Below are 25,654 nucleotides of genomic sequence, written 5' to 3' on the forward strand. Positions count from 1 at the left end.
GTGTCTATTTGTGTTTCTTGAGTTTTTCCTTTGGCTCTGTTTCTTGTGTTTGCTGGTTTTGCCCTATTCTGATTTTTTTCATATTATCCAACTTTATCTTATTATTATTATTATTATTATTATTATTATTCTTTAGATGTCCATTAGTATCTAATAAGAGAAAGAACGATTGTGGATCTGGGTAGGTGGATAGGTAGCAGTTGTGTGAGATGAAACTATAATCAGAACATATTGTATGTTTTAAAATCTATTTTTAATTTTAAAAACTGCCTGTGCATCATTCTCCTTCCCTCAGAAACAACCAGGAGACAGATTCTGTACGGGAGAATCAAACACTGTCCACCAGACACACTCACCTGGTGCACGTGTAGCATCTGAAATAGAGAGTGTGACTGACAAGTTCAGACTTACTTGACTTCAATTCAATGTCTACATACAATATTCAACTGGATAATACAAGTCTATATTGTTTCTTGTTTTAGGAAATATTTTATTATTGAATATTTGTAAACGATTTTATAAAGCCATAAGATTTTTCTATATGTTATACCAAATCAATTCATTCTTGAGTTTCTAAACAGTAGAAAACAGGGTAGCTGCTGCCTAAGATTGATCCCCAGAACCCACATGTTTCTGGGAAAGAACCAACTCCATTTGACCTCCCCATGCTCACTGTGATGTTCACACATGCATGTACATGTTCACACACGCATGCACATGCTCACACATGCATGCACATGCTCACACATGCATGCACATGCTCACACATGCATGCACATGCTCACACATGCATACACATGCTCACACATGCATGCACATGCTCACACATGCATACACATGTTCACACATGCATGCACATACACACAGATGTTTGAAATTTTTTGTATCACACTTCTTTCAACATTATCAAGTGCGTAAAATAAAATTTAAAGTAGGAATCACCTAGTTAACTGCTAGATTCTTCCAGCGGAAAGTAACAAATCTGCAACTTAAGCAAAGTTGGTAGAGCCTAAAGAAAATACTTCTGTTTTCACAACTGTCTAGTATTTGCTGAAGTCAATCTTTTTCCTCACGTAAAACAAAATGAGGTGAATCACAAAGAGTTAGGCCTGATCTCTAAAGAGAAACTATTAAACTTTATGAGGCACCATATTTATTACTAAAGAAAGTTTCATACTATTTTGGTCAGTATTCCAAATACCAAAAGAAGAAAGAAAAAAAAAGAAGATCACGTTAGATAGCTATAACCCTTCAAATCATCTCCTAAAGCTCTCCTTACCAGTGTGCAAGGTCACCAATTATGAATAAAAATTAAGTTACAGCTTTAACAACTTAGATCAGGTCAAAGTACTAGAACTTTCTTTACCTTCTAAGTTCTTTACCTTCAGCTATCTCTCATTACATATCTGTAAATGCAAGATTCCTGCTCATATTTGTAATTCTTTAGATTATATTGCAAACTTACAATTTCTAGAAGTCAGGCTCAGCCAGCAAAGTGCACTTGTCACCAAGCCAAATGCCCAAGTTCATTCTCTGGGGACACACACACACACACACACACACACACACACACACACACACACACACACACACACACAAATTAAGTAATAATAAATGTACTAAAGTTTCCATAAAAGCACAATTTCTAAAAGTTGTATTTCTGAGCTAGAGATGGTGGCCCACAGACGTTTAAGGCCAAGCATCAGCTACACAGAGAGCAGTTCAAAGTGCATCTCTTTGGCAAAGCACCTGTGACCTTTACCACAGAATGAGTTACATTAAGTAATAAACAGTGTTCTGGATAAGGGCCTAGAGAGCAAAGATTTACATAACATGAAGATAGTTCTACTGACTGAGAGGATTGCTTGGGATATCGGGGGATTCCATTGAAGGCTGGCTCCATAGAATAGTAAAAGGCACCAGGCTGTCAGACAGCACCCACTCCAGCCTTCCAGGTAAACAGGGGCCATCTCCTTCCTCTGAAGAAGAAAATCTGCATGTTTAACAATTCTGGTTTCTAGTGCTTTCTGAAATCTGTGCCCTCTGCAACGCATCCCTGCACTGTTGCACCACTGCTAACAGGAATAGCATCAACATTTATTTGAAATGTAACTGAACACTTCACCACCATAAATTCAACCAATGCTTTAAAAAAACCATAGAGTGAGAATGTCTCAAATTCTGTGCATATTACATTGTGTTCTGAACTTCAAAAAAGCAGAGGAAAGAAAAATATTTCTAAGGACTTTTGTTTATTTTGAGAAGGAAGAAGCAAGTTTAAAGTCTTGCCCAAAGATAACACTAAAAAGGAAAGGCTTCACAATTGATGCAAGGACACTGAAAATTTCAGAGGCTCTACACAACTTCCTCTCACAAACATTCGGGCTTGATGAAGCTACTAAGCTAATAAAATATTCCTGGTTCCTTACCATAGCCTAATAAACAGAAGCTAGTGTGAATCCAGTGTTTATATTATAATACTTATAACGTAAATATTTGATTTGTAAAAACTGGCCATTCACTTAAACACATAAATCTTGCCAATTTTATCTCTTTCTCATAAAAGGAAAGACTCCACATTTAGGACAATAATCAGGTCTTACCTGTGTAAGAAGCTAAGTGTAGTAGTAGTGTAGGTGGAAATCACATGTACTAAGAGGGTGTCTACTGGCATGCACAGATGCACAAGGCTCTGGATTCTATGCACAGCATAAAGCAGAGGCTCAGAGGACAGCTGGTAAGGAAAATAAGTTGAGTTTTCATATCATTCTATATAACCATAACCTGAGTGCCAAGTTTGACAATGAGCCTATGTTTGTGATACTATAGAAAAAGGAAATGATCTAAAAAGTGATGGTAGTGGGATATAAATAATATATCACTATCAACCCTGTGTCAAAAGCTGAGACAATTTCAGCAACAAATAAAATAGGGATAACATTGGGTTGTGACCCAAAGAATAATAAAATACCATGAGTCAGTACCGACACAAATAGTTAGATAAGTGTAGGAAGGTACAGCTAATTGTTCCAAAGAGAAAAAAAATTAGAAATACAAGACTGAAACTTCTTTAAAATATATCATTAAAACAATTATAAAGTACAACATATTGCACAAGCAGGTGACAAAAATCACTGAACAACAGTTTAAAGAGAAACAGGATGTACACAGTACAAGTATATCTCCTAAGACACACCTCATTCACAAAGGCAAAAGTGAATCATCAAGGTGATGCTCATCAGTGAGAAGACAGATGAGCTTCTCACGCACCAGAATACTGACAGGATGTACTTAGATAGGTACATTACTTTCGTGATATTGTTTCCCCAAAACACATTATCACCCCAGTCATGAAAAAGTATCAAATATGATCTAGCTAATGGACAGGACATTCTCCACAGTTGAGTGGAGAGCAGGGACTGACTTTCACACGAACTCTGGTGCCCCATATTTGACCACATCCCCTTGATGGGGAGGCCTGGTGGCACTCAGAGGAAGGATAGCAGGCTACCAAGAAGAGACTTGATACCCTATGATCATATACAGGGGGAGGAGGTCTCCCTCAGTCACAGACATAGGGGAGGGGAATAGGGTGAGAGCGGGAGGGAGGGAGGAACGGGAGGATACAAGGGATGGGATAACAATTGAGATGTAATATGAATAAATTGATTAAAAAATTTAAAAATAAAGAAAAAGTATCAAATATACAGGAGATGCACTATACACAAGATCATGAACAAAATAAGGCTATCTTTATATATTTGAAACTGTTATATATGTTGGAAGAAACTAAATAGATAACAGTCAACTATAATGTGGGAAATTAAGATGAATCCCTGATTTAAAAAAAAAAAAAAACACTGGAAAGGCAAAAGCAAGTGAAATCAAGTGACCAGTGCTACAGCACTGCGCTAAGATTAGATGATTAGCTCCCTCAGCTGTGTTAGTTGTGCAAGGCACCACCAACTGCTCTGGACTAGATTGCTGTGCTGTTTATCTTCAACTTGGTAGCAAGTCAACAAATTCTTCAAAATTAGGACAAATAAGAAAATGAACAACATTTTCAGTGTTGATATTGAAAGTGTAATCTTCGGTCTTGAAGATATTTTAAACCCAAATCTGTAGAACTCAGTCTAGGTGATTGACATTTTTGTAATGTATTATTTTATTTTAAGAAACACGAAAAATGTCTTGAGACTCATAGTTTATAATTAGTCGAAGCTGAGATGAAGTCCCTCCTATAACCCAAGCTTCGGGGAATACCTGTGACCTATGAAGAAGGGTCAAACCTGGCAGTCTGTGGTATCTTTTCACATTTGTAGTGAAAGAATGAAGGGAATAGTAGCAATTGTCTTTTGTTGAAAACACAAGGCACTTGGGCAATCTCTTAGAATAAAGCAGTTGTTAGTGGTAACTATTTATGACCCATGGGGATAACAACTCTGTTTCCATGGGGGAACCGGAAGAAGACTGAGCACATTCTCCTGGGGCGGGGGAGATCTGCATATGTACCTGGAATTCAAGATATAATGTATATTTAGAGAAATTAAGTAGCAAAAAAAAAAAAATCTGTACTGGAATGAACCCACTGCCTAAGGTGGCTACTTACTCACAGTGTAAATCAGTTCCACACATGCCAAATAAATTCCATTTGTAGCTTGGATTTGAAGGTGAAGGTGATTGAGTGGGCTGGTGTGAACTAAGACTGAACTGCTAGATTTAGTCATGAGAAGCTATACTTCTAGATTGTAGCTCATTGCTTCTGAAATATACATTTAACTTGAAGTATTATCATAGGAGGTATATTGGATATCTAGAATACACAGTGTTTCTCTTCTACTACACTCACAAAATGAACATTGCTGCAGCTGGATTGGAGACAGACAAATACAATGAGTAACTTTCCAGTGAACATCAGCTTCAGTATCCAATAATTCAAGTGTATTTCACCTCTGTCTACTTGGTCATCAGCTAAGGGCTCAGTCCCATTAGACAGCCTCTATTTCAGACATTAATCCAAGTAGTAGGCTCTCATCTGTACTTCTAAATGATTGGTAATAATTCATGTTCCCACAGCCTCCCTTGGGTTGAATAAAAATAGGTTCACAGAATGCAGGGACACTGTGCTTAGTTTACCAGATTTCAACATGGGATATTGCTAGCCAAGCATGGCAGTGTATAAATATAATCCCAGCAATTGGGAGGCAGAGAATGGGGATGACTGCAGGTTCAAGGCCAGCCTGCTCTACATAGCAAGTTCTAGGCCAACAACAGCTACATGGTGAGACCCTCCTCTCCAGAGCACAAACTCAAACAAAAGAGAGTTGTTATAAAGGACATGGGTGAATGTCAAGAAAAATACCTACTCACAGAGACTTCAGTTAGGGTCCTCAGAAAGAAAGCTTCTAGCTTTTATCCCACAGACCTGAGAGATGGCCTCTTCCTTGGGCACCAATGCATGTAAACAGCCAAGTAAATCTTTCTGTTCAGATATTGCAGCTTAAGTTTTATAGAGCTGAACCACCACTCCCCTTCCTCCCTTTCCAGCGGTCCACAGGTGGAGCTAAAAGTCTTAACTCTGTCATTACTAGACCTTTCTGAGACCATGCCCACCTTCCGGCTATCCAGGAGCCCCACCCTGGGCAACCTCACTCATACAAACTGGGGCGTGAAAAACTTGGCCCTCTGGTTGGGGTTGGGGTGTAACTTGGTGATGAAGCTTAACCTCATTAAGAACAAGAAAAGATAAAGTCTCAGAAGACACTAAAGATTTGGGGAGACCTCTGACTGGGAAGGGGCAAAGATCAAATACAGTAACATCATCCATGTTATGGAACAGGAGCAAAGGGTCAGAGAGATTATTAATATAAGTCAGATCACAAGGTTACAAAACTAAGTTTCCTTACCACTGTAGGTACACATTGACATAGTAAGCAAATCTCATTTCCTCAACATCTATTCTTCCTACAGCTATTTTCTTTCTGTGTTTATTACAAAGACTTGTTAGAAGCAATTCTGTAGTTATTTAAAGCAAGAGGTTACAACTACAAATGCAATTTAAGATAAAAAGGCAGCCTAGATTAACATCTATCAGTATATCAATTTAATGTCCCTAGGGCTATGTTATCTAAAACAGGACCCACTCACTCTATGTGTCTTAAAATGTGGGTAGTATGAACTAAGATGTGTCGCACAAGATATAAGATATACAGCGCATTTTAATTATTATCGAAAAGCCATCTCCACAGTATCATATTGACTGAAATGTTAAATTACACTTAACATAGTATTTTACACACTGTTACTTACAATATCTTAAAGTCTTCTTTGAGCCTCACAACTATAGTCTTAGCCTGGCAAGAAAACATGAGCTAGAATTGGGTCTTGAGCACTTTAAACTTTTTCCAGGTCATGACTCCACTTGTTTAACACTTACACAGTATAAAAGCTTGAACAACTAAATGATGTAGCATTTCTACTAAAGTCAGACAAAAATGCTAAATGTCCACGGCCCAGCCTTCTACTTCCCTGGACCCTCAACTGACCCATAAGGGAACCGTTCAGGGTCCCTTAAATGAAATACGGATCATGCTAACACACTCCCCAGTTCCCTGATCTGAAGAAGAAACTGTCTTACAGATGTGGAGTGGTTGATTTAATGACAGGAAAGGAAGGGCACAGTCTGTAGACACAAGTTCACTCCGCATTTCCCCGTCAACTCATGTTCTCTTCTCCTTCCTGCAGGCCTTTATAGTGCGTGCTGTAAAAACTATCAGGATATACAGAAAAGACACATTCAGGGACCAAGAAGCTAGCTCAGTCAGCACAGTACTCACAAACAATTAGGCCTGAGTTGTTATCCCAGTGCTGGTGAGACAGCAGGAGACAGACAGGTGAATCCCTGGGGCTAGCTTGGTGAGCTCCAGATGTGAGGCCCTCTCAAAAAGCAAGGTGACATGGTGGGTAGCCTGAGGAAGGACACCAGTGGCTGTTTTCTGCCCTCCCACAATGTGCTTAGGTTAGGCAGAGAAAGAGGATGAGGGGAAAGAGTAGATAAAATGAGAGACAGACACACATGGTGAACACTGATAAAAGTTCAGTAGTCCTTTTTTCCTGGGAGCTCTAGCTTCCCTTCACTATGACTAGGTGGTTAAAACCCTACCTAGGTGCCTGAGAGCAAGCATGACAGTGGCTGTAAAATATGCTTGCTAAAGTCCACGCCCTGTAATTGTTCCAAGGATATGAAGATTTTAAGTCAAACTAGCCGACCGGTTCATGTAAAGTGAACTGCTTTCTTCTTCTAGAACTGTTGTCCCCTACATTCTAGCCCATCTTTTCTCCTGTATAAGCACAGTGGCCCAGGGACCAGGACAGCTCTCCTGGGTATGGACCGTTGGTGTCATTGAGCCCTGAGGGACTCTTCCTCTTTCTAAGACATTCTCCTGGAATGCCTTCTGAGGGAAGCCACAGTACTTTCTAGAAAGTTACTCTTTACCCTGTGGGAGAACTTGAAGAATTTGGAGCCAAGTAGTTAGCAGATGCTACCTGAGCTTACTGTCTAGCCTCTCCCCAGGCTCAATAGTCAGAGATGCCGAGGATCAACCCAGACTCCTTGGGTCTCTAATCTCATCGATGGTGTTGGCCCTTCCTGGGAAAATGGACACCTTCGTTGAGATTAGTCATGAGTGGAGCTGGAGAAATAACTTGGTCTGTCCATACCCATTCAGCTATGCTTTAAATGGCTGGTGTACTGCCGCCTTTGAAATGATTCCCTAAATACTTCATTTGTCTTTATAAGCAAGTTAATTATGAGCTTAAAATCTCTCAACGACTTCCCAGCCAATGGGTTAACGACTGTAAACCAAACCAAACAAACAACCAAAGAAAAAGCTTTTTCAGTATTATTTTAGGAACTACTATAATAAACAGGTTAATTTTTAAAAGTCAATTATTAAAACGCAACAGCAATAGCTTGGTGTGACGCTGCCCTGAAATAGTCCCTGTTCTGCTATGGCTGAGGCAGGAGAATTATATAAGCTCTAGAGATCCTCGCTAGCCTGGGAATCATAGAAGGACCCCACCCCACCCCCGAGAAAAACAAAACAAAGAACAGTAAAGGCAGACAACTGCAAAAAGTAATCAGAACGCTTTATGTCCACATATGAAACTGTCAAAGAACAAAATATAGACAATAAAAGTAAAACTCAACTCTCCACAGACAGGTTTCAGAGGGAGCCCAGTAACAAGACACCTAAAATTGACAAACTTTAGACCCCACGTGCTGGGTGGGGTCTTAGGAAGAGGTTGTTCAGTCCCCTTTGAAAACTCCTCTACTTAGAGTACTGACTTCGCTGAGCCAGTGTAATCTACGCATCCAAGAGCAGTTATCTAAACATTTGGAGCAAACAGGGTTGGACTTTATCCTCTAGTCCTGACCAGTATCACCATGCTGCCCAAGTGTCTGGAAGAGAAATGACTGAACTGTCCGTGTTTCCTATTCACTTTCAAAACCCACACCTGGGACGCAGTCCCCTGGCCCTCACAGCGCGACCCGCAGTCCCGCCACCCCCACGCGGCGCCGAGCACGCACTCACCTGGCTCCCGTGCTCGCGACACCTGGCTGTCCCCAGCTGAGGAGAAGAAGCCCAGCCGCCCAGACTCTGCATCCGGCACACGCCCGCCCGCTGGCCCAGAGCTTCTGCCCGCCTCCCAAGGCGCCTAAAACTCCGCCGCGGTGACGTCAGCTTGCGCCGCCTGGCCGATCGCGCGCAAGTGAAGCTGGACCCACAAGCCGCTGGACACACGTGGGTCGGGGGCTTCCTGCACTGCTGAGGCACAGGCTTAGGGCCGAGAGACCGGGTCACAGCGGAAAAGGCAAGGCACTTCCCTGGGGTCACCCTAGTTCCTTCACCCTTGTGAGCTTGGAAGAACCACAAGATACCGCAGTTTGGCAATGTACTGTTATAACTGTGACAGGCTGGACCTTGTGTGGACTTTGCCGGGATTTATGGAGGTGTGGAAGTGGGGTAGACAGCATCCTGGTGAGAGATGGGGCTCTGCTCTCCTGAAGTTACCTGATTCCTTTCTTGTTTGGGGACTTTACCAGGCAGCTGCCAAGAATGGAAGGATCCTATGCTAGAAGTTGGGGAACCTCTCTTACAGACTAGAAAAGGAGTAATTCAACACCTTAGAAAAAGGACATAAAAACTGGAAGACACCAAACTCATCTCTCCTGACAGTGAAACTTCCTAAGCACCATGACCAAAAGCAACTTGAGGAAGAAAGAGTTTGTTCTGTTTATATTTCCCCACCACAGTCAATCATTAAAAGCATTCAGGGCAAGAATCTGGAGGCAGGAGCTGATGCAGAGGCCATGAAGAGTGCTGCTTACTGGCTTGCTCAGTTTATTATTATTTGTTTTAATACATAGAACCCAGGACCACCAGCTCAAGAGTGTCCCCACTTAAAATGGGCTGGACCCTCACCCAGAAGTCACTAATTAAGAAAATACCGACAGCCAGAACTTAAGGAGCATCCTTCCCTTCTCCCCCCCCAAGATTTCCCTCTTCTTAGATGACTCTAGTTTACAGTAAGTTGACCCCCCCAAAAAATAGCCCAGACAGTTGGCCCATTGTGAACTTGACTGGCCAACACTATTAAACAATAACCATTTGTTGCTGCTGCTACTGTTGTTGTTGTAATTAACAACCCCAAGGTCTTACATATTAATGCATATTCCAATATAAAACATAAACTTAAAAGTCAGGCACTCTTTACAAATTCAAACAATTGAAAAGTTTATTCATTCTTTCTTAAAAAAAAAAAAATCCAAAGTCTCTTCTGAAATCCAAAGTCTCTACCTGTGTGGGCTCCTATAAAATCAAAATAAATTCAATCCTTTCTTATTGCAAGAAGAAAGAACCAGGCACAGTCACAGTCAGATCAAAGCAAAACCAAAGTCCAGCCATGTAAAGGTCAGGGCCAGACTTCTGAGATTCACGATCTCCTGGGCTCCAAAGGGCTTGCCGTAGCACACACAGCTTGACTAGTGGGCTCAGGCCTTTTCCACTCTAGGGCTGCTGCTGTCCTTAGCAGTCATCCCATGGTACTGGTGTCTCAAAACTGCTGGGGTCTTCTGCTGTAACTAGGCTGCACTTTCACCAAAAGCTTCTCCAGGCTCTTTTCTAGAACACCAGACCAGACACACACAGTGCCAAGCCTCAGCCGCTCTCCACCAACCTTTCATGCCTTAAAAACCAGCCAACACTGGGTACAACCTTCGCTAATTTCTCAGTTCCCACTAACTAGCATCAACTGTCTCTGCAAAGCAAAGATGTCCTTCAGTGGTTGTGCTATCTTGTTGATACAGCTGATTCTTCAGCCCAGCTGACCAGCACCACAGATTCTTTTCTTTTCTTTCTTTCTTCCCCCCCCCAAGACAGGGTCTCTCTTTGTTATCCTTGGCTGTCCTGGAGTTGCTTTGTAAACCAGGCTGGCTTCGAACTCACAGTGATCCTCCTGCCTCTGCTGTGGCACATGCCTTTAATCTTAGCACACCACAGATTCTTAATTCAAAATAGCAAATGGCCCCAACAGGCTTTAAATTTCTCTCTGAACTTCACAAGCTATGACTCTATCCAGCCAGGATAGCTGCTGACAATGTTACCAAGAAACTTGTCAGTCCTTTTTTGGATGCTTAATTTCCTTGGCTTGGTGGCACACACCTTTAATCCCAGCACTCAGGAGGCAGAAGCAGGCGAATCATTGTGAGTTCAAGACTAGCCTGGTCTACAAAGCGAGTCCAGGACAGCCAAGGCTACACAGAGAGACCCTGTCTACAAAACAACAACAACCAAAAAAAAAAAAAATACCACACACACAAAGGACTGGAGAGATGGCTTAGTGGCTTAGCAGTTAAGAGCATTGGCTGCTCATCCAAAGGACCTGGGTTCAAATCTAAGAACCCACGTGGCAGCTCACAACTGTCTGTAATTCTAGTTCCAGGATATCTGACACCCTCATACAGACATGCACGGAGGCAGAACACCAATGTAAATAAAATTTAGGAAAAACAAAGAAAACAAAACAAAAAACTAAAGCTAGACTCAAGGAAGCTCAAGGAATTTGAGAAGAAAAACAGTGGGTAGGCAGCTGAAACTTTGACATCTGTTGAGAGGAGGGAGATGAGGAAGAGAAGGAGGAAAAGCCACCCTTTTTTGCACTGGAGGTCACCAAACAGCCATGATCCCAGAGGCAGGGGGTGGAGTGAGACCCAAGGTGTCTGGAAAAGTATGCTTGGATTTTGCCACTATCTGAAAGAAAAAAAAAATGAAGAAAGGGGGGAAAGTTCAATGTTTCCAAGGGAGAAGCTCTGTAAGGTACTGTTCAGGGAGGTAGGGAGAGAACATTCTGGAAAAGGCACATGCGTTGTCTTCTTAAGAGAACAATTATTCCTCCCATCGCCATGGCAGAGCCTAGGGTACCTAGGGGGGTAATTGAGCAGCCCACCTGGATTAACTTTCACGGGAGGAGATAATAGTGTGTAACCATCTAATCTTTGGAGCAGATCAGAATGTCACATTTCCACCTCATTCTTTTGACCAAGAAGAAATAGCTTTGCCTCCATGGCCTGAAACAAAACCCTGACACCTCCACCTCTTCATACCCCATTTTAAATTCCTAGGAGTAACAAAGCTGATGCAGGATGTAGCAAAGCAGGAGTTCTCCATACTGTGTCCCTCATCTCAGGGCCAATTATACAGGTGGAAATTTTCCTTTCTGTTTTCATTTTTGTTGTCTTGATTTTAAACACTGTGTTCTTTTGTGCTGAAACTGAACATCCCAAACTGATATTGGATATCTTAGATATGTTTTTTCACTTAATTTTTAATGAGTGTTTGTGTAGGTGGGATGGGATATGTGCCTGTTAGTACAGTGCCTGAGGAGTTCCAGTCCCTGATCCCCTGGAGCTGGTTTTGCCCTTCTCCTGGGTGCTGGGAATCCATCCAGTCTTTTCCAGGAACAGTAAGCACTCTTAACTGCTGAGTCATCTCTGCCTCCCCTTTCAGCTGTCCTCAGAAATTTTAAAATTTTTACTTGAGGAAAAGAAAGGCATGATTGACTTCTACAAGGGTAAAATATTAGGGGTGAACTATTTTAAACAGGAGAAATGATAGTTTGGGTTAAGAAACACGTTTATATAATCTTTATCACTGATCAGTGATAAATCTGGGTTTCTGTCCTTTGGAAATCAACAGCTACTATAGCTGGGTACACACACTACATTTTTTTTTTTTTTTTTTTTTTTTGTCACTGGGGTATGTTGAGACCTGCTTTATCCTTTACACAATTATAGACACTTTATTTTTTAGTCTCCATCTTAATTATAAGGTGAAATTAAGTTCAAGTTTTTCAGGCTCTGCCATCCAGTGATTATGTCTCTTTGACATTTGGTCAAGTCCCCCAACTACAGAACAGATCAAATTAAAGTTCAGTTAGAAACATTTTGTCTAGCTAGTCAAAATAATGTAGTGTTGCTTCCTACACCTGATACTTGGTTGTTACCAGGTTATAGTTTATTACCTGGTTATTACCTAGTTATGGTTTTGTTGGTTGTTACCTGCTTATGATTTTGTTACCTGGTTGTTGCTTGGTTACAGTTTTCCTTATAAAAAGCTTGCCTTAGAAGCAGATCAATGTCACAGTTTGGCTCCTGGGTCTACTGTATCCCTGGCCATGGTCAGTCATGGGGTGTAGCACTCAAATTAACCATCAATATATCATTAAGACTGATGCTTCAGTGGTTTGTGTGGCAATTCTTGTACTACAACAGGCCAAGAGTACTCTTTCCACATCTTGGCTTTGTTAATAAAATAATTTAAAAATGGACTCAGGAGGGAGCTCAAGGGTGACAGCATTGGAGTTAGAGGAAATAACAGTCCAAGCAAGCTGGAGAGCTCTACACCTATTAGGAGAGAAGTGGAAATGTTAGACTCTTCATTGGATATCTACATATCCCTGCGTAGGGGAGAGGAAGAACTCAGAGAGAACGGGTGTTTCCTAGATATCAGGGCAAGCATGTGAGCATCCTGGAAGGAATGAAGAGGTTCTAAAGAGATGCTAGTGACCCTCCTTCTAGTGGTCAGACAGTTGAAACTGTGGTCCCCAAGAAACTGGAATTGGTCTCAGGAATCTCATTCTTGGAGTAGGAAAAGTCTGAAGCCTAGTACCAGTGTTGTTCCTTGTCAGACCCTACAAGAGCCTGTATCTCAGACAGTTGTGAGTCAGTAATGCACAGGACTTCATCTGACCCAGACTAGTTTTACTTAACCCTTTCCCCTTGCAGTCACACCTAAACATCATATTAGGACCCAAAAAGTGGAACTAGTGTTTATGTCAGGGTGTATGCGTATGGGTCACTGTACCTGTTTTTTTTGTTTGTTTGTTTTTTTCTGCATCTATCCTTTGTGGACATATTAAATAAATTTCCTTTTTCTGATTTTCACTCTTACTTGCTTCTTTCACTGCTTATTGACCCACCCTGGCCTGTTGGGGCACCAGGAACAAGTCTCTGGCCCTAATAATTCTACTAACAAGCAGACTTAAGATTTCCTCTAGGTCTAGGTTATAAGGAGCAGAAACAGTGGGAGAGGGAGGGGCTGGAGAAATGGCTCCACAGTTAAGAACACTTGTTGCTCTTACAGTAGATATGGGTTTGGTTCCTAGTGTCAACATGGAGGCTAACAGCTATCTGTAACTCCAGAGAACCTGATAGCTCAAGGCACTAGGCATGTGCACCTGGTATACATACATACATACATACATACATACATACATACATACATACATGCAAAACATTCAGACACATAAAGTAAAAAAAATAAGTCAAAAATTTAGGAGTGGGGAAGAGATAAAGTTAGTTTTCTGAGTTGGAACTCAGAAAGGGAGCCTAACTCAGAAAACAGAGGGTCAGGTTAGGCAAGTGAAATGCCTTTATCTGCATCAAAAGAATATCATCAAATGTTGACCAAACTATGTGTAAAGAGGACTGCTGGCCTGACCAGTCAGCATGAAAGCAAGCACATTGACTGAGAGGCTCTGGTGTATATCTTAGAAGCATAGAGATTCCTTTTTTTTTTTTTTTTCTTTTAATCCTGTGCTCAGGAACAGTATAATTTTCACCTTTTGTCAGTATGCTGCTGTTGAGACCATAACTGGGAGGTTCTTGTTACAGGCAATCTCAGCTCTCTCTAGGCGAGGGAAGCCCCTGCTGCCTATAAACAAGGATGCCATCAAGCACTGACCAAGCTCCTTGTAAAAGGAGCTACAGATCACCAAGTGCATCAGAGGATGTTGATAAGGAGGAAACAGATCACCAACCACACTCTTTGTATCAGAAGATATCAACAGGACACTGTTCATATATTCCAAAGGGAGTGGAGGCACCTGCTGTCCACATCACAAAGGGTTTTATGGCCATGGGTCATGATATTTGTAGCAGAGAAAGATGGCATGAATATTCACCTGTCCCAGCCGCCTACAGATGGCCTGTTCTTCCTGTTCTGGGTTTGCAAGGCCAAGTTAAGAAGACTGTCAGTCTCTCAGGTCATAGCCCTCCACCCTCTACTGAGAAGCCGATGATCACAGCATGGAGACTATTGCTGCAGTGTGTAAACAGCAGTTGCAAAGAGCTGGGGGGAAATTCCATTTCACTGCTTGGTGCTCACTGTGGCGTCTGACTTCCAAGGGTCAGCTTTTCCAGTGGGGATTCTCACATGACCAGAGCATTTGGCTTGACATTCACATTGTATGCAAGCACGCTTCTGTTCAGTATCACTCCAACTTAAAGAAATCAAACACCGGAGGGCCAGCTATATGTACACTCTTGCTCCCATGGTTCTCTTTACAGCTACCAGACTCCTGATATACTTGGTAAAGTTTTCTATAATGGTCTAAGTGGTGGCAAATAAGGAATGGAGGTGATTTAAAAATCCTCCTAAAAGTTTCACTGTTAAAAGGAATACAGGAGAGAGTAATGCATATTTAGAAGTTTTCCTGGGATTCAAAGAACATATTTATTTGGTTTGACATAGAGATTCCATAATGTGTGAGCAGGCGAAGAGGTCAAGCAAAAAAAAAAAAAAAAAAAGCAGGGCACTCTCCTCAAGTTCTTAGTGCTACTGTGTGGAATCAGGAATGTGGCCCATGTGTTAATAAAGGCTTGGGCCTCAGTTTGGTTTTTCAAGTGTAGTGAAAACTTTTAAGGTGTGCGACTATGAGAATACACTTAGATTATCAGGACATGTCCTTAAAGAAGCTATTGGGACCCAGCCCCTCCCTGCTTCTTTGATTTACAGATGCCATAAGAAAACCCTCTCTTCTACAATGCCCTTCCACGATGATCTTCCATCTCATGACAGGGCAATAGGTGCCAAGACCAAGCATCCTTGGACTGGAAACTCTTAAACCAGGAGCCTTTCTTCTTTAGATACTGATGTTACCCTCGGTATTTCATTATACTATTGGGAAATGACTAATACATTTAGAATTCATGATAGAAATGGAATTCAAAAGAATAAGAATTTTTTTAAAAAACTGTGTGTGTGTGTGTGTGTGTGTGTGTGTGTGTGTGTGTGTTGATGAGGCTCAAATCCATGGCCTTAGCATACCAATATCTCTACCAGTGACCTATTCCCTCAGTCTCTTGTGTACCTGAGTCTACATATGTTTGTCACAGCACCTGGCTGGCTAGACTTACACTGTGGCAGAAAGCAGATGAGTCAGGTTGTTTCTTCAGAAAGTTAAGTGGTATGCATTTTTTAGTTCAATTTTATTATACTGTACAAGACAGGGGCAGGGGACACTTGCAAGAAGATCAGAGGACAATGTTTAGGAATCTGTACTTTGCTTCCACAGTGGTCCTAAAATCAAGTTAAAGCCAGGCTTGAGGACCACTTTTACCACTGAGCTATTTAAACCCTTCCTTCCTTCCTTCCTTCCTTCCTTCCTTCCTTCCTTCCTTCCTTCCTTTTTGAGATGGGTCTCACATAGCCCAGGTTGGCCTCAAATCTGTTATGTTGCCAAAGGATTATTTTGAACTTCTGATTGTTCTCTGTTACCTTCCAAGTGTTTAGTGTATAGGCACACATCACATCCAGTTTTGTGTGGCACTGGCAATAGAGCTCACTGTCCTGTGCATGCTGGGCAGGCATTCTACCAGCTGAGCTATATTCTCAGCTAGAGATAAGCGGAGTTTTTGTTTTCAGTTAAATTGTGTGTGTGTGTGTGCACATACACATGTGAACATACACTTGTGCCACAATGCATAGATAGAGAGAGGGTCAAAAGACGACCTACAGGAATTGGTTCTTCCCTTCCACCATGTGGGCCCAGGGAATTGAATTTAGATTATTAAGGTTGATAGTAAGAGCTGCCAGGCCATCTTGGTGGCCCAAAGTAAGTGTTTAAATTAGGCAAAAGAGAAAGTTGAAATGAATGGATGGTAATTAACAGTTTTCCCTGAAGTTGAAGCATCTGCTGAAAGTGCAATTATTGTTTGTTTTTCATCCATGGTGTCTGGCTCACATTTAAGGAATAGAGCAATGCTAGTGATTTAGGCCTCAGAAGCAGGCCTTAGAAAATGTGTCTGCCTGTCTGCCCCTCTCTTTCTCTTGTACACACACACACACACACACACACACACACACCTTCTGTCCCCTTTCCACACCCACAATGCTAATTATTAGAAATTATAATCTCATTTTTTTCCTGATGTCTTGTCAGCAAGTATGTAAAAGAAAAGTCTCATTTTCTTCACAAATCACATATTTGGCATGTCTTTGCCAGCCTCTGTTGCAGGCTCTAGAAAGGGGCTAGGGAGGTGGGAATGTGTCTTCTCATTTTGTTTTTTGGTTGGTTGGTTGGTGGGTTTGGTTTGGTTTGCAGTGCAGGAAGTAGAGCCTGAGACCTCATGCACATAGACAAACATGCTCTACTACTGACCTACACCTCCATATTTCTAAAACATATTTCAAAAATAATCCCATACCATACCAAGCTACAAAGGCACCCAGAAGGAGCTGGGCACATGGGCCTTACTTGGTCTCCTCGCCTTAGGCGGCTAGCTTTGAGTCATGCCCTGTTTATCCAGTCACTTAGATTTCCACACAGTTGTTCATGCTTCAGTTGTGCCTATGCAATTGAAGTCTCCACAGAAATACAGAAGGAGAGAGGGCACAAGACACTGCTGCACACATAGACAACTCAACTGTGATAAATGAGTGATGTACCCCAACTCCACAGGGACAGAAGCCTCTAGTGACGTAAAGCAACACAATATTATCCTCTTACACGTGTAAATCATCAGCCCAACAGTAGGCAATATTCCAGACCAGGATAAAGTCATCAGTATATTTGTTCCTTTTGAAATCTATGAGATCATCCCTCCGTCTTCAAAGCTACAACACAGCATCTCTCTGTTCATGTTTCACGTCTCTCACATCTTTTATCTGTCATTCTCTTCCTCCTCTTCATAAAGATAATAGCCTTGAAGCCCTGTGCCCTGGGTCCTTCCAGACATCACTTGATATGTATCTCTTCACCTGGGTGCGTACTTGTAGTCTTTAAAATGTCCATTTCCTCAACTCAGCTTAGCCACTGTAACAAATGGATGGAACTTGGGAATGGAGTCATGGGAACTTTTAGCCCTTCAGTCAACAGTTTCTAAGCGATGAACTCTCAACTTAATCAGAAGTAGAATCCACCCAGAAGACTGAGTCCTCAGCCTGTGGAAACTGAGTGATGGCATATTGAGTGTCAGAGCTAAAAGATACCCTAAATACAAGAAATCCTGCTCATGTCTGCTGAAGAATGTATCTATCTTACTCCTAGACAGAACCCATATGTCTGCAAGGTCACAGAAATCTGTGTTGATTATTGTTCAGTGGAAACAGAGAACAAACTCAGTTTATTGCCCAGTGAATAGTAAGATAGTGAGTTAATATAGCTGGGCATGGTGGTGACCCATTTAATCCCAGAACCTGGGAGGCAGAGGCAGGCAAAATATGCATGTAGATAAATATTCATTACCTGCCTATTATTTAATCTGTCTACTACAGGAGTATTTGTAGGTTCCCAAACATGAGTCTTAAATTGTCTGAAAAAAAAAAAGTTTTCCTCTTAACACCAATAAATTACATAGGAAGACTACAGAGCCTCCCAGAGTGCCCTAGGACTGAACAATATAAGTATAATGCCATGAAAGCCACATTGAAAATAGATTTCTCTTTCACAAAGATGTGTCAGTAAAGAAGATTAGATAAACTCCAGGATGTACACATTGGCCAGGTTTTTTTTTTTTTTTTTTTTTTTTTTTTTTTTTTTTTTTTTTTTTTTTTTTTTTTTTTTTTTTTTTTTTTTTTTTTTGTCAACTTCACAAGCTAAAGTCACTTGGGAAGAGTGAATTCCAATTGAGGTTATGTTTCCACCAGTTTGACCTGTGGGAAAACATGTGGAGCATTTTCTTGGTTGATGATTGAGACTGGAACTCACTGTGGGTGGTTCCAACCCTGGCCAAGTGATCTTGGTTGGTGTAATGAAACAGATGGAACAAGTCTGCTTATAAGCAGCACTGCTCCATGGCCTCTGTTCAGTTCCTGCCTCTAGGGTCCTATTCTAAGATTGAGTTCCTGCCCTGACTTCCTTTGATGACCTTGCTGGGAAAGTATAAGCTGAATTAACCCTTTCCTCCCTAAGTTGCTCCTGGCCTTTATATTATAATCACAGAAGAAGAAATCCAGAGACAATGTGGTTCTTCCGATAAGTAAGGCAGTAGAGGAACTGAGCAAGGGAAATGAATGAGGAATGTGGTTTGTTTACCTGAAGAAGTAAAGCCAGGGATAGACAAGTGGAAAGGGAGATTACTGGTATTGCAGGATTGACAAGACTCATCTTTGAACTCAGGACTTGGATAACAGAAATGGAAGACAGGTGTGTTGGTTTTCTATTTACAAATAACAGGGTAGTATCTTAAAACAACACCTATTTCTTGAGTCTGACAGTCGGGATTTCACAAGAGATTATGCTCTGCTCAGGGTACTATAAGGCCAAATCCAAGTATTGGCCAGCCAGACTCATAGCTGGAGGTTCTCATGTGAGTCATCTGTTTCCAAACAGAGCCCTAGTACTAGTGGAATTGAGTTCCCTTTGTTTTTATGACTGAGGTTCCTGTTAAGGAGAGTACTCAGAATGTATCTGTCATCCTTTTCATTTTTTTCCTTATTATGAAAACCCCCAAGAGTAAAGAGTAGAGAAAACCAAACCACTTTGTGAATATCAGCAACTAGTGGTCAACCAATTTCACTGATACTCCTTTGGCTTCTCCCTTTGCCATAAATTATTTTTAAAGATATTTCAAAGAGCCGATTTTATTCACAAACAGTTACAGCTATATCTATAAAAAAAGACGACTGCATCTTCCAAGCAAAATCTTGATACTAATGTAACCATCTTGACAGGAGAGAAGACAGTCTACAAAGAAACACTTGAATCCTTTCTGTGGTGATGCAAATGTGAAATGTTCCCCCATAGACTCAGACATGTAATCCCTGGTCCCCAGGTAGTGGTGCTTGGGGAGCTTTGGGGGGCGTGGCTTTGCCACAGTAAGTATGTCACTAGAGGTGAGCTGCGGAAGTTGAAAGACTTCTGCTTCATTCTCTCTGTCTCATGCCTGTGGACGGCAAGTGTTCTCTCAGCTTCCTCCTCAGATCAGCATGCCTATCCATTGCCATGACTTTCCACCATGATGGACTCTTATCCCTCTAGAACCCTAAGCACGAAGGAACCCCTCTCTAAGATGGCCTTGCTCATGGTATTTTATCACAGAAACAGAAAAGAGACTACAACACCCTTTCTTTCGCTGTCAGATTTCAGGGTACCAGAGTTTGCCTCAGAGGTCTCACGCTGGGGAAGGAAAGAGTTAGGCCCTGATAATAGCCAAAGGAGAAGCCTGTTTCTTACAAAAATGCATCTCACACAGTACAGACAACTTTCAGGACCAACTGGAAACCAGGAGGTAAGTCAGCAACAGCCAGGATTACACTTTAACCCAGACTGATTACTTAGCCATATCTACTGCCCTCCATTTGAACTAAACCTCAGGACAGAATGTCAAAGATAGAAATGGGAGGGGTGGCACTGGGCAACTTTATTTCGTTCTCTTCCCAATGAGGCCACACTGAGTAAATCTGCCTCTACCTTTTCTATTACCTGTCTTTTTAATTGGCCTATCAAGCACAGGCGGCAGCGTTTGTACCTAAAGGCTCTGGTGACACCAGTATCACACTTAAACAACAGCAGATGAGCTCTTTGTTTAGGAGAACCCCTGCCTCATGAATGCCAGACAAGATTGTACCTAAAGCCTGGGAACTCCTGAACATCATGAAATACCCAGTCATTGTTCAGATTTCCAATACTGTCTCATGTTTCATGCTTTCAAGTCATTGCCCAGACAATGTCCACATTACATCTGCCTGATATCTCTTAAGCTCATACTCTATTACGCCCTTGCAATTGGTCTTGGGCTAAACTGTGTTGCTCATAATTTCCATTGTTCACTACCAACTCCAACACCTTAGAAGGAGACTAAATTTAGACACAGGGTCTTTGAAGAAAAGGTTAAATTAAAAGGAGGCTTATAGTGTGAGTCGTAATCCAGTCTAACATGTCCTTATAAGAGGAAATTTGAATTTACAGAGACACCAGTGATGCTTGCGCACATAAAGATCATGTGAGGATAAAACACAGATAGTTTTGGATGAGCAAATACTAGAAACCAGATCTAATCGCATTGATTTTGAGGAACTTCTAGACCTACACTTTAAGAAAATAAATTCCTATTCTTTTTCACCCAGTCTATGTATGCATTTTGCCATGGATGCCCCAGAAAGTAGATCTGTAATTTATTTAACAAGCAATTAGATTACTGTTTTCTTTATCATTCATTCTCCATAATGTCACCACCAGATTCTTCTGTCTTCCATTAGTCAGCATTTAATGTAATGAATCTGGAAACTTGGGAACTGGAGGGTAGCTCAATAGAACAGCACTTGCCCAGTTTGTGAGAGACCCTAGATTTGAGTCTTAATACCATACAAAAAAGCACAAACCATATCAAATTATTGTAAATATTCTTGGCCATGCCAAAAAAAAGAATATTAGTCCAAAAAAAGTTACTTGGTGACAAATCCCAGCTAATTAAAGGAAGTTATAATAAAATGTTTGGGAGATGAGAAGCAAAAATATTGATCCATAAATTTCATTATGTTTCCATTATGTTGGTTTTGTAGTAAATTTAAAATTAAAACTTTTGAGATCATTTTGCATTTTTTAAAATACTGCATTACCTGTACAAAGTCATTTAATATTTATATGAAGTCTGATTGCATTCTAGTTTTACCAAAACAAGCATACAGACAGAAATACCATTCTCCCCTTGCATAGTTAAACCCCACCTGGTCACTGTGTGTGGTCCTTTTAATATGTTATTAGATTTTATTTGCTTGTGTGTTGTTAAGAGCTTTTGTGTCAATGTTTATAAAAGATATTGCTCCATGATTCTCTTTCTTATAGTATTGCCTAGTTTTCTTTTTCAATGTATTTGTTATTGGGATATAGAAAATATACTGACAGTTTGCGGGAAGTGTTTTGCAGCTCCAAGAGTGGCCCGGTGGAATCTTTAGGATCTCTTTATTATAGTGTCACATCACCCACAAAGAAGAATATTTTAAATCCTTATTTCTGGCTTAGTTTCTCTTCTTGTTGCTGTGGTAAAACACCCTAACCACCCCCCCTACCAAAAAGAAAGAAAGAAAGAAAGCAGCAGGAGTTTGAAGCACCTGCTCACATGGTATCTACCTTCAAGAACCAGCTTTAAGTGCTCACCTTCATTTTCCCACTTTATATTATGCAATATACTCTACAGAGGGAAATTGTCCTGTCCGAAGTCAATAGGGGTCTCTGCACATCAATTAACACAATCGAGGTAATCCCCCAAGTCATGCTGAATTTAAATATCAGTGAAATAAATTCTCATTTGCAATAGATGTCACACTGTAGTGTAATAATTCCAGGACACTACATCAAAGCTCAAGGGACTGCACACTTTTTGTGTGCATATCATTTCTGAACACATGCTAAACATTCTAAAATGAAAACACATCAGCAACTAGGAGAATTTATCCAGATAAATGGAGGATACACAACTTGAATCCATATCATCATATTTCCTGCCAAATGGGAGCAACATGTGTTTGTATGTGTTTGCTCAAGTAAATATATATGATAGCCCACTGTGGGTGGTACCACCTCCGAGAAAGTCATCCTAGAATGTATAAGGAAAATAGTGAAATAGGAGCCTGAAGGCAAGCCAACGAGCAGCACTCCTCCATCCTCCGTGCTCTCTGCTTCAGTTCTCTAGGTTCTTGCCCTGAGTTCATTCCTCGGCATCCATTACTGATGGACTGAGACATGGAAGGATAAGTGAAATCAGCTCTTTCCTTCCCCAGGGTGCTTTTGGCTATAGTGTTTTATCACAGCAACAGAAAGCAAACTAGGACATATATCAACAAATATATATATTTACACATATATATTTAGTTTGTCTTGAAGTTTTGCTTTGTTATATAAACTAAATTAAAATGCAAGTATTGTATTTTTTTAGCACAAAAGATAGAACAACTTTTATACATAAAATATATAGAACAGTTGCAACATGATATTAAGAAATAAAGGTCAGGGTAATGATCTAAACAGCTATTTGAAGGATATATGCATCAGTCATTGGCAAATACAAATTGAAATTCCACTAAGCTATCACTTCATATTCACTAAACTTGCTAAAGTAAAATACACAGTCAGTAGCAAGGTAGAGGAGAGAATAGATCTGCAGTATTCACACATAGCTGATGGGTATGTAACATGGCTCGGGGTTTTCTTTTAAAAGTAGAATATAATTATAACATGATTCTGCATACATGCTGTTAGAAATCTCAGAGTAAAACATGTTCATAGTAAATTTCTACAATAAATTGGCTATAGTAGCATTATTAATAATAGCCCTAAATTAGGAAAAATCAAAAAGTTCCTCAGATCAGAGGTAGATAAATAAAATGTAGTGTAGCTCCAGAGTGGAAAACTGCTAAATAACAACAACAGCAATAATAAAGAAATACCAAGTCATTCTACACAGTAGGCAAACCCCAGAATACGCCAAGGAAATTAAGATCCCACAAAAGGCTCTGGTATTTCACTTATGAAATTCTTAGGAAAGCAAACATTTATAGTTACATTGATTCTTGGATAGAAAAGGGACTTCCAATAAGAATAGAGAGTCTTTGTAAGCTGAAAGAAATGTCTTAAAATTGAGGTTTTTCTAATGTATGGACATTGTTATACAATTAACGTACCCAGTAAACATCTGTATTTTAGTAATATTGGATTGTACACCTAAAATAGACGAAATACTTGAAGTGTGTGGCTCGGTGGCAAAGCCTACAGCACAGTGTACAAAGGGCCTTGGTTACAGTCAGTAGCACCACCACCAACAACAAAAAAACATACAAAGGCAAAAAAAAAAAAGTATGGGATCTAAATTTCAATAGTCATATATAATCCAATAATCAAAAAATATGTATCTTCTAAATATATACATATGTATTTGCTATTTACTGGAAGCTGTCAAAACATATTTAACATATTTTTTCCTTTATGGGAAATTTACTGCAACATTCCAACAGCGGGTTACTTTTTGTTTTTCAACATCTTGCTCTGCAGCTTCCTTCGCCCTTTTTGCTCAGATGCCAAAGAGCCGGCCATTGGCACGAGTCATGCAAAGACCAGCAAAACCCTTGAAATTCTTCTCTTCTTCTGTGATGGCTCTGGCTTTCTCTTTTGTGTAGACATTCCGGATGAGCATCACAGGTCCTCTTAGCTGAGTGGCCAGTTTAAGTTCTTCAGCAGAACTATGTCCCTTCTTCAGAGCAGAAAGAAGGCTTCCTGAGGGAAAGTATGGGCTTGGATCGGTACTCCTTCATGTGCTGCACACTGGCCTGTGGTGACTCGGTGGGTTTGTTTGGCCTCATCGGGTCCACAGAGATGCCAACAGTGCACACCATTTTCTTATAGATATCAGCCACCCGGAGTGGCTGAAGCCCTTGCCAACTCGGACCTTAGTGTGGTATCTATCTGTAGGGCACCTCACTATGGGCCTGATGGGACTGGAAACCGGACGAGGGGCAATGCGGCGCACTTTCGCCTGCCGGGCCTTGCATCTGCAGATCTTGCATGCCAGCTGGTTGAACAAGTGTCCATTCACTGCTGCCAATCCTTGTGGAAGTGCGGCTTCTGGGTCATTCCATTCCTGCTGGGCGCCATGGCTGCCTCCCGTGCAGGAGAACAGCCGGGCAGAAGGGAACCTATTTAACATATTTAATAGTATAATATATACATGTACACATATGTGTAACCTATTGGAAACCTATGCTAGCTTGTGATATTTTTGTTTGTGTCTCTGAATAAATAATCTCCGGTCATCTCTATTCAACCTAAGAACCATAGAGAATTATAAAACAGGAAAAACAAGCAAAAATCTGAAACCATTTCTGAATGCTGTGCCATGAATTAAACTTCTCAATATCCAAAGAAAGGCAGAAGTAAACTTATTTTAAACTTTATTTAGAGCTTTACTATAAACTCTAGCTCACAAGTTCATTCCACAACCCTTTTACACTCATCAAAAATATTCCATTTTAGCCTGGCATGGTGGCACACAACTGTAATCTCAGCAGTTGGGAGGCAGATGCAAGCAAATCTCCCTGAGTTCAAGGCCAACCTGGACTACAGAGTGAGACCAGGACTGCCAAGGCTACACATAGAGAAACCCTGCCTTTAAAAAAGAAACCAAAACAAAACAAAATAACAAACAAACAAATGAAAACAAAACAAAAAACCCACAAATACCTCAATTTTCATTGATTAACTTCTTAGGAATATATGTTAATTAATATATATTAGTAGATGACATATATATATTAATTCTTAAGAGGCAACGTATTTTTGTCCATGTTGGGAATGAGCAAAAGAAACTTGTTGTAAGTACTGGCATTTTGTTTTCAGACTCCATTTAACCATGGGGGAAACTAAATTGAAAGCCCCAGGCCCTAGGGGAGCTACGGATTTCCCAATAGCTGAACAGCTTCGGTTGTAAGGAGGCACTTGTTTGAGTCCAGCCATTTCAGGGACAACTTCTCCATCTTGCTGGCAGAGTCAAACTAAGCTGACATTTCCAGGCTTAGGAACCAACTCCTATGCTGTTTGGTGAAAAAATGTAACAGTAACTTGACACAGATGCTTGTGGTTTACCAACTTAAATATTCTGTGATATTCTGGCTCAGAGTTGCAGTTCAGAGCTTGATTCAGTTCTTCTAACCTGATCAATCAATAGAGGTTTGATTACAATAAAATTTTTCCATCTGCATTGACCTGATGTTTGAGTTATGTTGGATCTAAGCAGACCCCAAAACATTTGATGCACTGGCTGGGATTCGAATCCCCCTACCCAGGTCCATGGGTTGTAGTCATATGCATTCTTAATTTCATT

General features: G+C 40.8%; 1 protein-coding gene and 1 pseudogene across 1 annotated transcript in view; both read right to left on the minus strand.

Annotated features, from left to right (window-relative positions):
• Positions 1-25,654, minus strand: part of LOC127194729 (broad substrate specificity ATP-binding cassette transporter ABCG2) — a 101,401-nt gene that overhangs the window by 46,611 nt on the left and 29,136 nt on the right. The gene's annotated exons all lie outside the window — the stretch shown is intronic.
• Positions 23,762-24,429, minus strand: LOC127194165 (60S ribosomal protein L13-like; annotated as a pseudogene).

This window comes from Acomys russatus, chromosome 10 (assembly GCF_903995435.1).
Source record: "Acomys russatus chromosome 10, mAcoRus1.1, whole genome shotgun sequence".
In the NCBI taxonomy this organism is placed as follows: Eukaryota; Metazoa; Chordata; class Mammalia; order Rodentia; family Muridae; genus Acomys; species Acomys russatus.